Genomic DNA, 6,532 nt, shown 5'->3' with positions numbered 1-6,532 from the left:
TTCCATGTTCATACGTACCAGTTATATTACTAGTAAGCTACCATATGGGTAGTTTAGGAAGATACTAATACTAACACTAGAACAATAAATCACACAAAGAGTCAGTTCATACATGAGTCAACAAACATAATACTTAGTGATGAGAAACATAATACTTAGTGATGAGAAACAAACATAATACATAGTGATGAGAAACAAACATAATACTTAGTGATGAGAAACAAACATAATACTTAGTGATGAGAAACAAACATACAGGCTAGACAGAGGAAGAACACACAATACAGCTAGCACATACATTACATATACATTACATTTAGTTAGGTGAGCCATTAAACCGGTCATGGCACTACCTTCCATGACCGTTTTTGTGTCCAGAATCTCCTTAATTGGGGAGCATATGAGTTTGCGTATAGATCTATACTGGATTGACTATCCTACACCTTGCTGCTCGCTACAGTGGGACTTGCAAGTCTACGGGTTCCAAATATCATTTCTTACGGCGTCTTACATCGTCGTTTTACTATAGTCGGTAGCAGGATACAGGACGATCACATGTTACTTTAAATTACATTAGATTTAAGGTAGTTAGTACGGTTGTTGTTAGATACTACACCATAGTACTGTTTCATTTTCCCATTACATTCACTTCGTGAACATTCACACGACGCACGGTAATGTAGAAACTATATTTTTGGTTATTGATAGTCAGATTTGGGAAAATACACTCTTACAAGAGACCCACACACAAACACTAGATGCCTTGGTAGAAGGATACGATTAGTAGGAAACATAGGGCTTCCTAGGATCATTCAAAACATTTTCATACTTACTGTTCATATACATTTTCAACACCTACAGTTCATATACATTTTCAACACCTACAGTTCATATACATACAAATACTTACATACAAATTAAGACACTAAAATACTTATGATCTCACCAGCTTTAAAGCTGATACTCTCTTTCAAAATAACTTGTATCCTCAGGTCAACCATAGACAAGTACCGATGCAAGGTTTAGAGAAGATGGTGCTCGTTCAAGACTCATCTTTCATTTTGATTTATACTTTAGTGTTTATTATATATAGACAGAACGCACTTGTATTAAAATTATATTATTAATGCAATGGATGATGTTGTTCCTTGTTTACTACTTTTCATCGTTGTGATACTGTACATGACGTCCTCAGCCCCAGAACATTTCCGCCGTTCATGGTTTTGGGGTGTGACAGATTGGTATCAGAGCATTGTTTTTAGTGAATTAAGTATATCAACCCATAAAAGATATACGAACTATAAATACAATGGGATTAAAAATACTCTGACTAAGTGTTTATACTTTAAATAATAAAATATTTAATAAAGTATACGTGCCTACATTCACACTAAAATCAGTGTCACTAGGACAGTACAAAAGAATTATGATTGTTGGGCAACACAGGTGGGCTTAGAGACATATGGTTAAAACTGGGAAGATATAGCCTGATCACCTATATTATCCGAGGGTTGACTAGCATATGCCTAAGTTTAATTGTGTGGTTGCAACAAGTCTAAAATCTTACCAACCCTACCACAATGAAACAGTAGAACATAACATTAAACTTAAAATACTATAGGGGTATTTGGTGTTACTATAAGTACTTTATACTTGAGAACTAAAACATAATCTTCATTACTAAGTTGATAGTTGCTAAGTGGATACACTAAGGCTATATGTAATTAGGATGTTATAGACCTAGAATCTGTGAAAATTTTACTTTACCCCTATTCTGTGAGAATTTGGAGTTAAGGTCACTTATTCGAAGGCCTATCCTGTTTCGATTACATATAACTGGTATGCACTTCACAAATAGCGATGTAGCTAATGAAGATTTTGTAAATAATTATCTAGATAGTTCATCTAATAATTGTTTTCTTACCCCAATTCTCACGTATATAACATGGCTGGACTCCATCCCCACGGCAACCAGTATCTTCCGAACGAAGTCATTGCTGGATGGTTTGAAGAAGAACCCGAGAATGATCATCCTATCCCTTTGAATGATCACCATGATGAAGACCTTTCGGACGATGCTAACTCCGAACCTGAGGTTGAGAACCTACCCCAAGCAGCTCCCTTTCCAATTCCTAACCCTCGTCCGACTTTTCAAGGCCGGATGGCTGAGTGGGTGGAATGCTTGGAAACATGGAGCCAAGGACAAGATCAGCCCATGCCATTTAATGGTGACCGAAGATTCTATGACCTGAGCAATGGGGGCTCAGCAGACAGAATCTTGCCAATCTTGGTCCGCAAAGTGGCCCGAAATGAGATTCAAGGCAGGACAACCCTACATCAGATCACAGAAGTTGTCACCGATGCGAGAATTCATACCCTCCGTACCATTCGTCTAGAAGATGCACATGAAAGATCTGAGAGAAACCATGAAACCCTGCTTCAAGCACTGGCTGAATCACGATCCGAAGTCATACAGCTCCGAGTACGCCAGAGGGTGTATGAAAGACACCTACTTGATGTGGAACGTCAACTGGTTGAACTGAGAGTTCACCAGAGGGATGACTGTCGCCAGTAGTAGATGCCTTACTTTATTTGCCTTGTTAAAAGGAATCGTTTTTCTGTCTATGCTCTATGTGGCATTTTCTATGAAACTATCTTGTACTGTAAGTACTTTAGTTAGGTCTTTATGCTGTCAAGAACTATCTTCTCTGGATATGATGTAAGGCCTTTGTACAAGGTCATTTTCCCGAACTTGTACGTCATGAATATCAAAGATATTAACAGTCGGCTAACTCCTGTGTCGTTCTTTATTCAAGTACTCTTATGATACTTTCATTAGAGTTTATCTGAAACATGCTTTAGTCAAGTCATTGGACTATAGCAAGTTAGCTCCGGAGACATTTCCAAGTCTCTTTCAGTGGTTGGATCATGTTATTCACCAACCAAAGATACCTCGGCTTGAACGACAAACGTCTTGAGACCATTCTACGAACTTACTTCCACTCAGTACTAGGAATGCATCATAGGGATGTAGTCAAACTTTCGAGAACATACCCTTACTCTCTTCTAGAACAATCGAACTACATCTAAGGTCAACCAGAATCGCTCACAAAATCCTAATCTTCCGTGTTACAGAATCATGTCTTCATCCGGAAACAATCAGCCGAGCAACGAAACCCCTGCTCTTCCTATGGACGCTGCTACTTTTCAAGCTACCGTTACAGCTGCCGTGATGGCTGTCCTTGCAAATCGCAGCACTGTCAATGCAACCAAGACTGAAAAAGGAGTTGACAATCCCGATCGTGTTAACGATCCGAGAAATCAACAAGTAGTAACCGTCGCCACCGCCCAAAACAACAACTCAGAGTTCAAGAAAAGAAAACATCAAGCCAAAGTAGAACGCAAATGATTTTAGAGAATTGCCATGCAACAACAACAAGTGGAAACCGCTGCCATCCCAATACCGAGCAGACCATATGAAGGAACACTCCCGAAGTGTGACCGGCACAACTATCACCACAAAGGAATTTTCCGAGTCCGGCAATGCAATAATTGCAACAAGATGGGGCACATTGCTTGTTTCTGTAGAACTACCTCCACCACTGGAGCAAGCCTAGTTTGCTATAGTTGTGGTGAGGCAGGACACTATTACAGAGATTTCCCAAAAGAGACGATGAACAAAAGCAACCGTGTCCCCATAACTTCTACTCGACAATTCACTTCCACCACCAATGTTGGTGCTGTCCAGATATGTCACCAATGCGGTGAAATTGGACACCTCAAGAAGGATTGCCCGATAGCGCAGAACTCTGGCACAGACAGGAAGATTCTAAGGATCATAGCTGTAGGAGAGCCTACACCGGAACCACGTTAATGTAATTTAAGGCGTTTTGTTGTAACAGACTTATAAACCATCCAAAACTAGTGCAAATCTGTCACACCCCCAAACCTGAACGGCGGAAACGTTCGGGGGCGGATGACTTCATGTGGTAACGTAACAAATGAATACATAGTAAAGAAAGCAATACAACCATCTTATATATAATTGAAAGTTTACATTTTTCAAAAGTTACATGTTCAAAACCAATTACAATATGATGTAAAAATACGAGATTAAACTGGCGCCGCAGCATCCCTTCATCAAAATCATAATGATACCTTAAATTACTGATTCCCTGGGACATACAAGTAATTTTGAAAGAGTAGATCAGCATTTAAGCTGGTGAGTTTCATAAGTATTTAAGTGGCAATGTTTGTATGAAATGAAATGTTTTGTCTTTGTTTGTTTGTGTTTAGAAAATCCTATATTTTCTACTAGTATAAAAGTAGCCTTCACTCAAGACCAATGTTTACTCGAACGTACGTGAAGTTAGTGTCTCACAAAAACCGGTGTATAAAAACAGATCTACTTGTTAAAATGTTTCGTTTGTTTTTGTATATGAAAGTGACTTCTTGAAATTCATGTTTCTAGTACATAAGAGTTAGGAATTTGTTCGTAAAACTATACCTATTTTAGTTTTCTAAAAGTGTGTCTCGTTTGTTTAGAAATACCTAGAAAAGGAATCATTTTTTATGAAAGCATAGATTTTTTTGGTGTAGAGTCTAAGATAGGCAAGTATACATATAATCTAATAAAATGTTTAGTTTGTACATGCATTAGAACAATTTATATTCCAAAAGATAGAACGCTATTGTAACATATTTTATATATGAAAGTTCCCTATAAAGTTTGTAAATCGCATGTGATTTGGATATATAAAAGCATATAAAATAGTTCTTTATGTAACACACGATAATACTCGTGTGTTTTACTTGTAATCACCCCTTGAAAGCATATAAAAGAATTTATAGAACATTTAAAAGGTAAATTAAGGGGTATGAACTCACTTGAAAGTTTGAAGATAGCGAGATGGAAAACCGGGCAGAGTTTCGTCTCGGGAATCTCGGCAGTAAAATCGACCCTCGGGTCTTGAGCAAAAAGACCAGAGCTTCGGGTTTGAACGGACACGGAAAACGAGGCAAGATCGTGAGAGAAAGGAGAGAAATGAGCAAGTTTTTTGGAATCCGTCGCATGCTATTTATAGGGGGTCTGAGAAGCCTCGGTACGCGGGGCGTACACTAGTATGCAGTGCGTACTCGTACGTCATGCATGACCGAGTCCTTGACTGCCTCGGCTTCGGATGGGACGGCGGGTCGGATGGGCGGGTCGGTAGCCTCGCATAGGGGCGACGTGGACGGACCGAGACCAAGGCCCTCGGGTACGCAGGGCGTACAGGGTTACGCGGCGCGTACCTCGGATGAGGACGCTGACTCCTCTTCGGATATTACCGGATTTTTGAATTAAATAAATATATAATTTATTTAATAAACTTCAAAAAATCATATCTTCTTCATACGAACTCCGTTTTCGATGGTCTTTATATCCACGCGTAGGTGAGACTACGCTCTACAACTTTCGTTTAGATTCCGTCAGCAAATTCCGAAGTTATTTTTATTATTTATTTATTAAAATGATGTGATTAAGGAATTTCTTTAAAAATTCATAACTTCTTTATCCGACGTCGGTTTTTGCCAGACTTTTTACCGCTGAAATACCATTGTCGAGACCTTCGATTCTCATTTAGGTCATTCCGGTCAAAAGTCGCTCGATCTGCGATTCGAGTTTTTAGCTGTCTGTTGCTAAGCTGAACTTGGAAAAATCATAACTTCAATATACGAAGTCGGATTTGGGCGTTCTTTTTACGCACGATCATGGTTTCATGACATTTAAACATAGAAGGAATTTAAATAGAAACTTTTTGGACATTTTATTATCAAAGTTAATTTTATTAACTCAAAAGTGGTTACAATACTTGACCTTTTAGGTCATTACAAAGAGTTGAAATATCGGGTTGTCACAAAATGGAGTCTTATCTTTTGCGAGATCCCGTCGGTATAGGGATGCTCGTGCTGTGCATACTTGTCTTTTGTAGTATACCTTATTCGCAGCAATAGTCTTTTAGTAAGTCTAAAGTATTGTAACTCTGTTGATGGTCCCATGGTTGTGTTTTGTCTGTAACGCCTTATGTTCAAATCTAATGTCTTTAATTTTCCTTTTGATTACGACATTATCATACAACTAGAATCAAATTGATCCGCACCGTACTAGCTTCATAAGTACATCTCTTTCTCGGTAAACGTCGTTTTAGCGAAGCCATCATATCAGAACACCGAAGCACTCATGCATGGAGTACCTCAGACTTCTTTTCTTTCCGAAGAAATCCCCGAAGTACCACTCGTACAGTACGTCAAGTTCAATCCAAAGATCCATACGGTTGATCTGTCGCTGAAGAATGTATACATAGGGGTGATATATAATCAAGGTTCTACAGGTTTAGAATTGATGATTCCACTTTAACTTCTTCTTCCTCGATGGGATGTGAGCTTAAAGAAGAATCAGTTATTCGACTACCTTTTCAATCTTAATTATATACGACTCGTATACACGAGATTATGATTGTGAAACCATGTATGAATCCTAAATATGAACTTC

Source organism: Lactuca serriola, chromosome 8 (genome assembly GCF_051521515.1).
Source record: "Lactuca serriola cultivar US96UC23 chromosome 8, Lser_US96UC23_V15, whole genome shotgun sequence".
In the NCBI taxonomy this organism is placed as follows: Eukaryota; Viridiplantae; Streptophyta; class Magnoliopsida; order Asterales; family Asteraceae; genus Lactuca; species Lactuca serriola.
This window is presented reverse-complemented; position numbering follows the sequence as displayed.